The 15,307-nt window shown below is 48.0% G+C and overlaps 1 protein-coding gene across 1 annotated transcript in view; it reads left to right on the top strand.

Annotated features, from left to right (window-relative positions):
- LOC138473605 (butyrophilin subfamily 1 member A1-like) overlaps positions 1-15,307 on the top strand; it is a 324,409-nt gene that overhangs the window by 157,448 nt on the left and 151,654 nt on the right. The gene's annotated exons all lie outside the window — the stretch shown is intronic.

The raw sequence follows: 15,307 nt of genomic DNA, 5'->3' as shown, positions 1-15,307 counted from the left end.
ACAGGGAGGCAGTGCAGGTGGAGAGTGGAACGGCCCAGGACCGAGGTCGCAGACAGTGGACCAGTTGTAGCAGGGGAGAGGGAGAGAGAAAGCAGAAGCAAAGAGGAAGGTTTTGAGGTGCTTCAGTAAAAGCAGATGTTTCTCCTCAAGTTAGTGCGCGGTAGAAAACAATATGCCACATAGAACCAACAAGTACAACTGAACCCGTCTTTAAAGCCACTGTATAGTAATGAAATTGCGGTATAAACTCTTCAAAAGTTACTTACATTATATTTGCATTTTCCATTGTGCCTCTGTGTAGGGCAGACCCGAAACACCACTCCTTCTTTGCCGACGTTACTTCTTCTAATGAACGTGGCTCATCGTTTCGTTTCTGAAATTTTATTCATTATCTTTTTTTTCAGGATGGTCCCGGCCTGTCAAGGTCAAATCACAATAGAACCTTATACTGGGTCGTGGGCCGTTCCGCCACCCGAGCAAAACATCAAAGCAGCTGACCTTCACTTTGAGCGAGCACACATTTCTAGTTCGCTACAGTCAGTGTAAGGGCATCTTGTCTGCGTGCCTTTTTTTTTATTGTCCCTATGGGTCGGCCATGTGTTTGTAATACGGAAACATTCTATAATTTTTGTAAAAATGATTTATATTACTGTTTGGTTTAATTGCAATGGGCCTGCAACATGAGGAGACTCGAGAGAACAGACAATCAAATTACAATCATTTAAACCGTGATGTGTATTTCTCAATGAGCTCTGCTTTAGGTGGACATGGAACAGAGGCAATGTTGGGTGGCAATGCAGTTGTCCCCTGCATAGGTTCGTTCACCACTCCATGTATGTGCCTATCGAGGACATCTACGATAAGTCTCTCAATAAACTCATATTGCATATCCTCAAACACTGGTTTGATCACCCATTGTTTACTTCTTTTAGTGAAGGCCTTATTGTAGCGAAGCGTCCCTAAAGTTCCGTTCGTCCTACTTTGTTGACGGCCAACATTATGGTTATGTGCCAAGACCGCTAGAAGAGTCCGATTTATCATGCCTTCCATGCCAAAATGCAATCTTTTGGGCCTGTACTTTAGGCACATATTGTGGAACACCTCCAAATCTCCTGTGTGGCAGAATTCCGTGAGTCCCCTCAAATCTCTTGTTATAGTTTTATCAAATACAATCTTTTCAATGGCCTTGTGAGTGGGTGATGAAGGAATCAACCACTTCTTCTTCCGTGCCTCCTCTCTGGACAAATGGCCATGTTCACATTTGTGGAAATGCTCATTTGTCGACCATCGATGTACGTTGCTACAGTGCAACATTACTGACCGCCATTTTTCCAGTAGAATTTCTAACGACCCTTCACATGTTTTTGAGCTCCACCAAAGATGGTTGCTGATTGACTTGGACCACTGTGAAATACCTTGCATATTTTTTTTTTTTCCTGCAGCCGACAATTTTTTATTGATTGTTTTCGCAAGATGCCATACGTCAAATTGGTGATTTATATTTTTGTACTCTTCTCTCATTGTCTTGGCAATTGAAACGTGTCTGTCCGTGGCTATCAGGTCGATCACCATTCCCCGCGATTGTAGTTCTTGCATTGATGTTACAAAGCCAACTTTCTCCATGGCCACTGAGGATGTACTTTGTGACACCTGCACGACCACCGAACTCACAATTTTCTTACTTTCCATGTCCTGAAAGTGGTAGGTGCAGTACTTGGCTGAAAATCCTGGGCTGTCGCACTGTCCATCACCGGCTAGCCTGAACCGTTTGCCCGCGAATGTACTATCAATAGACATTTTTTCCATTCTCCAAGCTTCGCTAATGGCTGGAAATAGATAATCGGTTTGGTATTTGTAGAACTGAGTTTTCGCAATGAAATGGATTCCCACAAACTGAAAGAAAGACTCTAACTTTTTAAAACTTGAACCACTAAAAAGTGCAGCCGCTGCACAAAGTAGATTGCCTGCTGGCAGTTGCCCCAGCATGGGTTGTGCAGACCATGAGAAAGGATGATATTTTGTACAGGTGGCATGTATTTTAAGGTTAGTGCCTCGAATTGCACGAGTCACATTAATCAATGGCTCCCCACATACTTCCCCACCAACCGAATGCCCACATTTCATCCGAATAATAATATCCATCAAACAACTATCGAATACAATGAATTTGGCCTCTTTCCTTATACTGTCACTCTGCATCCCAGCTGGTTCGGCCTGTAACGTTGAGGACATGTCACTCGCATGAAAGGTACAATCTCTGATATCGTCTTCCGCTATGCTGAGTGATATTGATGGTGTTTCATTGTCGTCCACTTCATTCTCTTCCATTGCAACATCTGTTCCTTGTCCGGAGATGGGAGAAAAAAACAATGTCTTCAACTTTCGCGCGCTCTTATTTTTTGCGGGTGTGGATTCTGTGAATTTATCTCCAACTGCATCCGAACTACCAGGAGGACATTCACTATCAATGGCTGGTGGTGGTATAGCTCCGTTGTCAATCACTTCATATTCTTCCCATTGGCACGATGCATCTCCAGTCTCAAGTCCCTGCCAAAAGGTTTGACAAGCAACATCTCTCGTTCGCTTCACTGTCTGTGTAGATCTAGTTCTTACACCCACTCGCAACTAGAGGACAGATTAGAAAAGGGATGTTCAGTTTAAACACAACTTACAGTATTGAACTATTGACAGTGAAAGACAACATAATATAGTGAACAGGACACTAACCTTCTTTTGCTTTCTTTTCTTTGAAACTTTCTTGCCTCGAACTTCAACATCTGGACGCTGTTGCTCCGACTCGTGTGTGCATGTCTCCACTTCCTCTCGCGCTGCAACGACTACATTTTCATGATAAGCACATCCATCACTCACTGAGGCTCCATCGACTCCCTGAAACATAGAACTTTCATTAGTATGTATAATAATATTGAAAACACAAAATGTACTTGGGGACCAATACCCATACGTACATCTCAATAGCAAAACACGAATGAACGCATTGTGTAGAACATTCAAACGACAATAGTTCACGCATTGTTGATCTAGTTAGATTGAACTGTCAAGATCCATACCTCGGGCTCCGCATAGACTTCCATTGATGATATTATTGAAGATGACGCTTCAGCAACTCCCTGAAACACAGTAATTGCATTAGTATGGTTTTCTATTTTGTTTAAAAGAACATAAACTTTCTGCAGGCGTCAACGGCTCATCTAAATAGACCTGCACAAATGATCAGTTGTCTAAAATAAATAATGGATATCTAAATATGATTCGATTTGCTCCATCGTTGGAAGTGTCACCACCCAGAGATCTGCATCAACTATTAGGGGTGATGTTCTTGTTGAAGAAGCTCCGTCAGCTCCCTGAAACATAGTACTTGCGTTAATAAAGAAGGAGGTATAGCGGATGTAATCACGTCATTTGATCTCGCATGATTGATCTGTCAGTATCCATACCTCGAAATGCATAAGAACATCAAGGGACGCTGTAACTGCGGTGCACACTTCTGCAAGCTGTTGCGCCGACCCGTAACTGCATGCTCCCCCTTCTTCTTGGACTAATGCTCCATCGACTCCCTGAAACATAGGACTTTCATTAGTAATGAACACAATATTGAAAAAAGAAGACACATAGGAGGGCGACGACAGAAGGACATACCAATGGCTAAAAACGAAAGAAACATTGTGTGTAACAATCACGCTACAAGAATGGAAGATCTGATGATCTCCATCGATGGAACTGTCCGGAAACGTACCTCGAGCATCTGAGTGACATCTACGGTTGTCGTCAATGCGTTGGACTCCTCAGCATCTCCCTGAAAGACAGTACTTGCATTATTTTGGATAACAATAATTATAACTGAAAACAAAGACTAGAGGACGAGTACTGTGGTGTACCATTAGGTAAAATAATTACACGATAAATTAAAACTATTGATTTACATGCCTAAAACAAGTCAGTGTCAGAATAGCTAAGTAAGATTACCCGATAGGCGCTTGAAGTGGCTGATGACTGCAATAACGACACGGATGGAGAATCTTCCGCCTTCATATTGAGTGGATACATAAATGGGGAAATTATTGTTAGCTAATGCTACACACTACCGCAAGGCCGAGAGCTAAATCCGTAAACTTGACTCACCAGTGGAGGGATGTGGACGAATAGAGTGGGAATAGCGGTTGAGAGCAATTTTCGCCTCGCTCGCGGTGTTTTCTTCTTTATTAGCAATGATGTGGAGTACATGTCTGGGCTAAAGTGCCTGCTGCAGATGCGGTATCGATCACCCCTCTTGTCCGCAAAGACTTCTAGGACTCTACTTTCTATCTCAGAGGCTGGATATCCGCAATATCGGACCCATTCTCTTATCTGATCTATTGTCTTAGGGAAAACATGCATTATAGTACCTTCAGATTTGTTATGGGTCTTCGAAGGGCAACCGCCAATGGAACAGGCAGGCATCATGGAAAGTTCTGAAAAGTAAAGATCAACAATTCTCTATGAATACCAATGTGTTAAAACATTAAATGACACATAAAAGGTTCAATGCAAGGTCCGTTTTGGTTCTTGGAACTATACACGTTATTCACATGCGGATAAGTATTTCAATAACTTTCAAAAAATAGAAAAAGTAATTTGACTAAACTCAGAACATGTGACTAGTTCCTTGCATGTACTTTTCCTTGCATGTACTGTCGTGAACGAAAAGAAAACATGGATGCAATTTGATGACTACTAGCAAATAGATATAAATTAAAAAATTGGACGCAAAATGATTATGGTACATGGACTTACCTTGACGAACAAACAGTTAGATGCAGGGATCAGAGTAGTTTCTTGTCGTAGAACAGGGAGCAGTTCACAGGTTGCAAACTGACGAGTTTGCTCAAAGTGGTCACGGAAGTTCACAGAGACGAAGAGCAGATAACCAGCACCTTCACGGGTTGACTAGCAAAGCGCAAAGAAGTTCTCATTAGAAATATGAAGTGGGTTTTAAAGAATTCGAAACAGGGGTGTGTTTGTGAATGAATGACGTGTATATGTCGTGGCATTATGCGGATTGCAGGGGGGCGTCCAGCGTGAGGGGGGGATGCTTGGCAGGAGACACGGGGTCTGGAGGCAGACATGGGAACAACAACCCATGCTCTATAGACCACTTTGAAGTGTACATGGTCTTTGGCACCTCTTGGCCTTTATCGCTCCCTGACAGCTCCACTTGCCAGCAGCGCAAGTACCCCGGTGCGAACTGCCTTTGATAGGGCGGGGGTTGTGGATCGGGGCGGTGGCCGTGCAGACAAGACACAGGAAGACTCGTGAATGGAGACACACTTATGTGGATTGCAGGGGGGCGTCCAGCGTGAGGGGGGATGCTTGGCAGGAGACACGGGGTCTGGAGGTAGACATGGGAACAACAACCCATGCTCTATAGACCACTTTGAAGTGTACATGGTCTTTGGCACCTCTTGGCCTTTATCGCTCCCTGACAGCTCCACTTGCCAGCAGCGCAAGTACCCCGGTGCGAACTGCCTTTGATAGGGCGGGGGTTGTGGATCGGGGCGGTGGTCGTGCAGACAAGACACAGGAAGACTCGTGAATGGAGACACACTTATGTGGATTGCAGGGGGGCGTCCAGCGTGAGGGGGGGATGCTTGGCAGGAGACACGGGGTCTGGAGGTAGACATGGGAACAACAACCCATGCTCTATAGACCACTTTGAAGTGTACATGGTCTTTGGCACCTCTTGGCCTTTATCGCTCCCTGACAGCTCCACTTGCCAGCAGCGCAAGTACCCTGGTGCGAACTGCCTTTGATAGGGCGGGGGTTGTGGATCGGGGCGGTGGTCGTGCAGACAAGACACAGGAAGACTCGTGAATGGAGACACACTTATGTGGATTGCAGGGGGGCGTCCAGCGTGAGGGGGGGATGCTTGGCAGGAGACACGGGGTCTGGAGGTAGACATGGGAACAACAACCCATGCTCTATAGACCACTTTGAAGTGTACATGGTCTTTGGCACCTCTTGGCCTTTATCGCTCCCTGACAGCTCCACTTGCCAGCAGCGCAAGTACCCTGGTGCGAACTGCCTTTGATAGGGCGGGGGTTGTGGATCGGGGCGGTGGCCGTGCAGACAAGACCCGTTTGCCGCAGGGCCTCACCAAGGAGAGGCCATCTAACTGAATGTAAGAGGATGGCTGCAGGATCTACTACATGGAAGGCAGGGGGGTGAGTTTATAAATACCTCACCCTCCCAGGAGAATATACACTAGATTCATTTAAAAAATCAAAACAACCATTGTTAAAATATATGTTGGGCTTTATTTTAGATTTTAGTTAAACATAAATAATAAACATTACACATTGTAAATTTGCGGTTGCAGCACATCCAGGGAAAATCCGCTGTATTGTCCACTGTCACTGGGGAAATGTTGTCTAATGGCAAGTACCGCACAGGCAGGTATTACTCTCCGAACGCGGTGTCCGAGCCTCCCGTGAAGCCACCAAGTGAAGCAACGATAGGCCACCAGCCTGTACCACCTGTGAAAAAAAAAGATGCAAACTGTATTAAACTGACCAAACTTTCTTATCAATGTCGATTCAGGTAACACATGTCATTTTTCTTAGAAAAAAATTATATCTAGAAAATGCACTATATGGAACCAATTTACATGCGTTCGAATGATATGTAAATGTAATTTTATATGTGGGAGACGACCATGAAATAGTGGTGGCATCACTGACATCACAAACAGAGTATACTTACTCGTTACTCGGATTACGCGGACGAACAGTGCCACGAAGTTCGTGCATAAGCACCATCATCATCCTCAACACTGTCCGTGAGAGGCAGGCTTCCCTGAACTCTGGCAGCTCGGTGATGCATTGCGGACTTTGCTCGCCTTCCTGCAGACTTTGCTCGCTTTCCGAAATGTAGGCCAAGCACCCGGAATTTTCACGGCAGCAGCAGTTCTCCTCCTCAGTTGGCATTAGCTCGCACCGATTGCACGTGCACCAGGTGGAGACGCCGTCCATGCGACATGGTCCAGGCTCTTCATCCGTTGACTGGTCCTCCCAACTGCCGTCCGAATCCCCATCGTTTTCGCGTGCTTGCCTTTCCAGTAGTTCCTCCTCGGTGTACTCGGGCTCGTACATATACGGCATTATTGTGGCCATTGTGCGGTAAAGATAGTAAAATAATTTACAGAGATGGTACAGGTGTTCACACGGGCTACAAGCGGCGAAGGTAGCTGACCAGAGCACAGAAACGAGTCACAGAATACTCAAAGTAACACACAGAGAGGAATGGAATCGAAAATCTGCTGCTGTATGTTGTGAAACGGTCTGTTTATACTTATTGGGGAAAGAGGCGTCCTGCCATTTCCATGGCAACACGTCAATAGCTGAGGCGCAGCGATTGTTGACACGAGACGTGCTTGAAATGGGCAGTACGCGTCTGCTGATGTCAGGCTCAGGGGCGGGGGATTTGATTTAGTGCCGCAAAGGCAGGTGAGCCAGGGCGATGCGGCGGAATGATAGGATTATCACAAAATGGAGGCTGATTTCGAGTGCGATAATGGGCGAAAAGTCGGGTAAGGTCCATAGGAAAGTTTCCTACAATCTACCGATTTATGCTTACAAACACATGGCCGACCCGTAGGGACAATAAAAAAAAAGTCCCGGAACTATCCTTTAATGCCGAAAAAGAAGATAAAATACTAGGAAATTTGAAAGAACAAATCAGCAGTCAAATCCCATGGAGGAAAGTCAAATTTGTAGAAGCAGGCCTTGTAGACTATTGGCCTGTTGCAGACGAATTGCATGTATACAACAATATCGTCATGAGAGGAGATAAAATGATTCCGCCTTCAGGATTACGTCGGAGAGTGATTGAACTGGGTCATGAAGGCCACCAGGGAATAGTAAAAACTAAACAGAGGATAAGGAATGACTTCTGGTGGCCTGGATGCGATCTACAGATTGAACGTTGCATTCGAGATTGTATCCTTTGCAATAGTAGTGAAAAGAACTGTGTGGGTGTGAAACAACCTATGGTAGTTACTGAAATACCCAATAAAGTGTGGAAGGATTTGGGGATGGATTTATTAGGCCCCGTGAGTAGCAATGGTGTACAAAAATGTTGTTTAGTTGTGATTGATCTCCTGACCAGATGGGTGGAAGTATTAGTTGCACCAAGTATAACCAGGAGAATCGTAGTTGATTTCCTGTCAGAAATTTGTGCCAGAGATGGGTTTCCAGGCAGCATTTTGACAGACAATGGTACACAATTCAGATCTAAGGAGATGGTAGATTTTTGTTGCAAGTATTCCATAAAACACAAAAAGAGTTCCATATACCATCCACAAACCAATGGAACAATAGAACGGTTTACCAAGGTATTGAAAGACACCATTAGATGGGCATGGTCCAATGGAATTGACTGCGAGGAAGCTATAAAGGAAAGGATTATAACTCATCAGTTCACCCCACATTCCATCACAGGTCTCTCCCCCTTTGAATTAAGCAGAGGGAGAAAGGCAAATACAAAACTGGTACCTTCATGGTTGGACAACAAAAGTGATAGAGTAGAAAAAGATTTTGGTTCAGTATGTGGTAAAATTAGGAAAATTCAATTGAGAAATAAGTTGACCTACAATAAGAGATTACTTGTGAACAGGTAAGAAAAAAAATAGCTATAGGCAATATGGTAAGAATCAATCTTCCCCCTGCTCTTAGGGAAGGGGTGTGTAAATGGTCCAGGCCAGTCAGAGTTGTGGAAACATTCAAGCATGCTGTCAAAACAGAGGATGGAAGGATTTGGAATGTTGAAAGAGTTTGTGTTGTGACTTCACAAGATAAGTATGCCTGTGGTGACAGCAGAGGTGAGAATGAGGGCAAATGTTTGAGAGGAGTTAATGTGGGTACAAGTCATCAGAATGGGGTATCGAGAGTGGAGGATGTGCAAAGAGTTTGTCCTGACAAATCTCAAGTTCTTTCCTTGCCATCTTCTATCAGTAATACGTTGTGCAAGTCCAGGTGGGGAAAAGTCTACCGCAAGCCAAAACACATGGTTGATTATGTGTGAACTCTTCTACTGCAAGTCAAAACACACTATGGGCCTCATTACGACCCCGGTGCTAATGGGTTAACGGCGCCGTAAAAGGCTGCAGCGCCATTAACCTATTAGCGCCTAATTACGAGGTCCCTTTGCTGGACCCGACCTTAACCGCTGGTGTAGACCAGCCGTTAAAGTAGGGAGCCGTCAAAGGGACCTTGGTGCTAATTACGGTGCCGCTCATCTATTATCAAACTATAAGGTCCCTAAGATCAAGAGGTAGGTACCTGCTGACTATCCCCCAACACATTGTGTGCCCAGAGGTGATTGTAGATATTCGGTATGCGGGCCTAAATTATGCAGTAGTCTTCCATTGGAGATAAGGAAATTGGTATCCCTTTCACTTTTTTGAAAAAAACTAAAAACATATTTGATTAAAAATGTTTGAGAATATTATATTACAGGGATGGGGGGGGGGCAAATTTGATGACCAGATGATTCTCAGTAGAGCTTCTTTGTTGGTAAACAACTGCACCTTATACGATTTGGTTTGTCCAGTAGCGCAATACAAATAACTCAATCAATCATTGGTTCAGCAGTTGGGGCGTGGCTTGGACGGCCATGTAAAGGGACTTGCTCTCGTGGAGCTCCGCTGATCCTGCAATGATCCTGGAGGGGAAGTGCGTGCACAGGAACCAGCAGGCACCGAAAAATAATTTCCGTGCGTGTGAAGATGACGGCTACACTCGCTGAAACTTTGATGCGAGTGGAGGGTGAGGACACTGAGTTATACTCGTCTGCTCGCCACGGGCCCCGAATCGGCGAGTGGTTCAAAATGGCGGCAGAGACAAAGAGGACAACAGGGGTCACGAGATGTACGTCTTGTAAAGCCCCTGCATCGAACTCCAAGACCAGCGATTAGAAGCAGACCGCAGCGTTTGCCCGGAACGCGCTGTTTCTTCACTGAGGCAGCGCACATCTGAAGGCACACGCACCCGGAGCTGGTACAACCTACGGACTGTACATTGCCGAGACTCGTCGAGCAAACTGGTAGCTGACGCTGGGCCCCCCCGGCGTAATCGGATCGAACGCCGACGGAACCCAGGAAGATTCATTATGACAGCGCACCAATAAGGTGGCCGCGGATCCTGGGGCCAACGCGAACGAGCGGGCGGTGGTGGCTGCAGTTTTCACAGCGCAGCGGATTAACTCTGTATACACAGGGAGATGCTGATCCCCTGACACTTAAAGCGGCCGCTCTGGGCCTGGGCATTGTGGGCTGGATGGCCTTGTGATCGCGGAAGAGGGGGAACAAAGGGAGTGCGGCGAATAGGTGAGCGCACTCGAGCACTGGCCATGGAAGGAACACGACAGAGACCGGGCCACGACACCGAGAGGGTACGAGCACGTGGGAGGACACCGCCCACTCTGGGCGCGAGGGAAGAGACAAGTACATACTTGGCCTGCTGAGAGTGGTCCGTGACCACGCAGACCTTTGTGCGGAGGGAGGCACGGCAGGCCCTCGCCCAGTTAACATAGCAGGATGTCCTCTAAAGTGGTCAGATCCAGGATGCGACAGCCCACGATGGAGGCTTACGCCAGGTAGCCCCCAGAAGTGGAGGAGGGCAAGAGCAAGGAGACCCCCACGGCAACGGCGGAAACACCGGGCACGATCCAGGAGGTGCTGGCAGCGATCGCAGACTTAAAGGTGGCCTGGGAGACTAAGTTGGGCCAGGCAATGAAAGAGCTGCAGGAGGGCCTGGACCTCAAGATCGGAGCGGTCCAGGAGGAGGTGAACCTGCTGAGACAGGACGTGCGAACGATTGCAGAGCGCACTGGGGCCTTGGAGAAGGAGATGGCCCCGAACATGGAGGCGTGCGCCGCACATGGAAAGGAGCTCCATGCCCTCGTGCAACGGGTGGGCAATCTGGAGGACAGAGCTGAGCAAGCAGAGGGGCGCATCAGATGCAATAACATCCGTATAGTGGGCCTGCCGGAAGGTACGGAAGGGTTAAACCCCAAAGAATACGTGGAATCCATGGTTTTACAGGAGATAACAGGCGGGGTGCTGACCCAGGGGTTCGCGGTTGAAAGGGCGCACAGGGCCCTGACAAGGAGACCGCCCCCTGGAGCCTCCCCGCGGCCGCTGATATCAAAGATCCTGAACTATCGGGATTGGGAGAAGATCCTCGAATTTTTCCGGAGGGGAGGAACGATTGAAAGGGGTTCAGCAAAAATCACGGCCTACCCGGACTATACGCTGCTTGTACAGCGTAGTAGGATGAACTTTGGATCGGTGAAAAGGAGGCTGAAGGACGCAGGCCATCGCTACATGTTGCTCTACCCAGCCAAGTTGAAAGTGTTTTATAATACAGATCCCTTTTTTTCGAGACGCCAACCGAGGCAATGGATTGGCTGGATATGCAGGGCCGACATCAAAAACCGGATGTCCAGATGGGAGCTGCAGGAGATAAGTAGCAGATGGCTGTGGCACCTAGGGTGACATGGCCAAGACATTGGGACTTGAATATAGAGTTGTATTAAGTTTGTGGGGAGTGTGTTGTAGTATCAACTGGCTGGACCCGCTGGACGCACCAATCCTAAAATAAATGACTGGGAGCTCCTAGGAGGCATCCCTTGTACCCAATATTAATATACTTAGTTAGGTCACTGTTAGATCGGTGACGCCCCGCAGGGTCCTAGCCCTCGGCGACGGGACAGGACCAGACGCGAGTGGGCCTGAGATCCAGGGATGGAGCTGGGCATTTGTTGGGGTAGGGCAGGGTGGGGGGAGGGGCTGGGTGTGCAGTGGATGGGAGTTGGGGAACAGGGAGGGGGGAAACTGTTGAGGGGGGCAAGGGGGAGAGTCAGAAAACAAACCATCAAGGGAAGCATTGAAGGGAGAGGTGGGTTGGGAACAAACCGAGTAGATGGCATCGGGTAATCTCAGAATTGTGACCTGGAATGTACGGGGCCTTAATAGCTACCTGAAACGTAATAAAGTGATGCTGTATTTAAAAAGGATGCACATTGATATAGCCCTGCTGCAGGAGACTCATCTCACAACGGAGAAGTTGGAGGTTGTCAGGCGAAAATGGAGGGGACATGTTGTGGGGGCTACGTATTCTGCGTACGCTAGAGGGGTTATCACTTGGGTGGCGCCGCATGTGCCGCTTCAGGTGCTTAACTCAACGGTAGACCCAGAGGGCAGAATGGTGGCGGTGACAGGACTCCTAGAGAACAGGGAAGTGCACATTATAAATCTGTACGCCCCTAACCATGATACAGCGGCTTATTTCAGGTCCCTTTACAGCAAAATTAGCCCCCTGGCTGGGGGTGCAGTGGTGTGGGGAGGGGACTTTAATTGCACCCTGAATCCCAAAATGGATAGGTCAGTCGACAAAGCGGGGAAGCCAGTGCCGGCGGCCAAAGCACTGGGGACATTGTTAAAAGATCTAGGCCTAGAAGACGTGTGGAGAAGGTTGCATCCAATGGATAGGCAATACTCGCACTATGCAGCACCACATGACCTGCACATGAGGCTAGATTATGTGTTCGTAGCGGCTGAGATAGCGGGAGAAATGGTGGGAGCGGAATACAAGGCCCGGGTACTATCCGACCACTCACCTTTGGTGGTAGAGTGGCGACTCCAACCCCCCAGAGCGTGGATCCCGACATGGAGACTTAGGACTGAGGCATTACAAGATGAGGGGTTCCGGGAGGATTTGAGGGAGGCCATCGAGGAATATTTTGATATAAACACGGGCAGTGTGCGCTTGGTTGGAACAGTATGGGAGGCGTTCAAGGTGGTGGTGCGTGGAGTAGCCATTTCGAAATCTAAAGGGCTCCAGGGGGGCAACAATACGGGGAGGTGGGGATTAGTACAGTAAGTGGTAGACACCTGGTATCGCTGTATGCAGATGACATGCTCCTTTATCTGCGCTATCTGGAGGAGAACCTGCAGTATGTGCTAGAGGTGATGAACCGATATGCCACCCTCTCGGGCATATCGGTGAACCCTAGGAAGTCTAGTCTGTTCCCCTTGGGTAGATATAAGAATGTCCTGTTACAGAGGCTTCCTATCCTGCCGATACCATGGCAGACTGAGACATTTAGGTATTTGGGAGTAAATATTTACCACAAGATCGAGGCGAACCATGAACACAATACGGAGAAAGCATTAGAGGGAGTTAAGAACAGCATGGTGTTTTGGTCTAGATTGCCCCTGACTATGTTGGGGAGAGCAGCCTTGCTTAAGATGGTGGTCCTGCCTAGACTCCTGCATTTCTTTGTGAATGTCCCGTTTTTGATTCCCAGGAGCCTATTTGTGAGACTGAGCAGAGTGGCCCTGTGGAAACTCCAGAACCCATGTGACAAGGGGGGCATAGGCCTGCCAAATTTTGAGCTTTATTATCTGGCGGGGCAGCTGCTGTACATGGCCAGGTGGCTGTCGACTGAAGACTCGGCGGAAGCCAGGCTTCTGTGGGAAGACTCGGCCCCATACTTTTTGAATGAGGTGGTCTGGTTACAAAAGAACAAACTGGTGGGAAGAGGGCAGCTATTGAGGCTGGGCTGGGAGGTTTGGCGCAGAACGTGGAGAATGATGGGTGACATAGAGCCGTTCTCTCAGCAGGCCCCGCTGGTGGCACTACGCGGGAACGACTCTCAACTGTTCGAAGCGGTCTGTAGATATTGGGAACCAGTAGGCCTGGCCACCCTTGGGGACATATGGCAGGAAGGGGAGGCATTGGAATTTCAGAGGTTGCAAGAAGAGACAGGGGTGCATAAAGGCCAGTATATAACCTATGCTAGGCTCACGAAACGGGTTAGGGAGAGATGGCCAGAGACAGTGCTAGCGGATGACCCTGATGCCTCCCTGGAAACGATGTATGATGTTTCGGAGGGCGGGCACGAAATATCTAGAATATACGAGCTTCTAAGAGCAAAGGCAGGGAAGGAGCTGCTTCAGTTGAGGCAGGACGGGGAGGAGGAAGTAGGAGAATCCATGACAGATGGGCAATGGGAGAGAGCCCAAAGGTACCATAAAAAGGTATCCCGGAATGCGAGACTCCAACAACTCCAATTGTATGTCACTCACATGGCTTATCTGACTCCCGGGAAAATTGCAAGGTTTGGAGGCTCGGCTACGCAGAAATGTCCCAGGTGTGGGGAGGTGGAAGCGGTGCTGCTACACATGTTCTGGGCTTGCCCGGAGGTGCACAGATTTTGGGATGAGATTAAAACTAAACTGGCTGGTGGGGGAGTGGAGCTGTACGTGGGATCAGCTTGGCCATGCATGCTCGGGATTTTTCACAGGCCACGGGATTTAAAGCACATAAGCAAAATGAAGGATTTAGCCTACATCCTGGCCAAGCGCAGGATCGCAATGGGCTGGAAGGCGGCCCACAGACCCAAGGTGGAGCTATGGTGGGCGGACCTCCTCTGATGGGCGGAGGCGGAATCCGTAGTTTGGTTTGAAGCGGTTACTTGGGGGGGAGAGGAGGAAGTAGGGCCCTTGTTGGCCTGGTGGCAATTGGTGACCTCTATGGCAAACCCTCACCAGGACAATAACGAATTAGAGGACTCGGATGAGTGCACAAGCACTGCGATACCTGATAATGCTCCTGTAGATGACATGAGTGTGCCGGCTCTAGTTTGTGCGGTGGGAGGGGGGAGGACGGAGAATTACACTGTATAATGTGATGGTTTGATGCTGATTATGTACGTCCTAAACAGTTGTAATGTGTGTTATTTTGTTTGGTTTTATTGAAAATAAAAATAAATTTAAAAAAAAATAAAATCTTTGGTTCAGCATCCACTTTCTCCCCTCCAGGACCATAGCTGGCAGGTGACCACCATCACCATCACAAAGGCCCGCACTGTGGCCCCTCTCTATCCTGTCTGCCAGGTATGCCTTTGCAACGCTCGTTGGACTCCACCAAGCCCCTCCTAACCACCACTGACCCCTTTTACAGTACGCACATCAATGCTGCAACAAGAAAAAGAGTTGCATCCGCCCCTTGATGATGTCCTTGCTCGCTGGTTGAGCTCCACCATGTAATGGCAGGGCATGCCTCCATCCGTGAGTTATTTACTACCTACTCCTACCCCAAAAGATCAGTGTCCTGCCCTACGTGTACTTGGCTGCCTCACTAAGGTGTCTGACTCCCCCCGCTTCCTCATGGCCTCCATCCAATCAGCACTCAAAATGTTCCATCCATAGTGCCTGAGCCGCAGCACCCGATTGTCAACCAAGCTA

This window comes from Ambystoma mexicanum, chromosome 8 (assembly GCF_040938575.1).
Source record: "Ambystoma mexicanum isolate Mex_15411 chromosome 8, UKY_AmexF1_1, whole genome shotgun sequence".
NCBI lineage: Eukaryota > Metazoa > Chordata > Amphibia > Caudata > Ambystomatidae > Ambystoma > Ambystoma mexicanum.
This window is presented reverse-complemented; position numbering and strand designations above follow the sequence as displayed.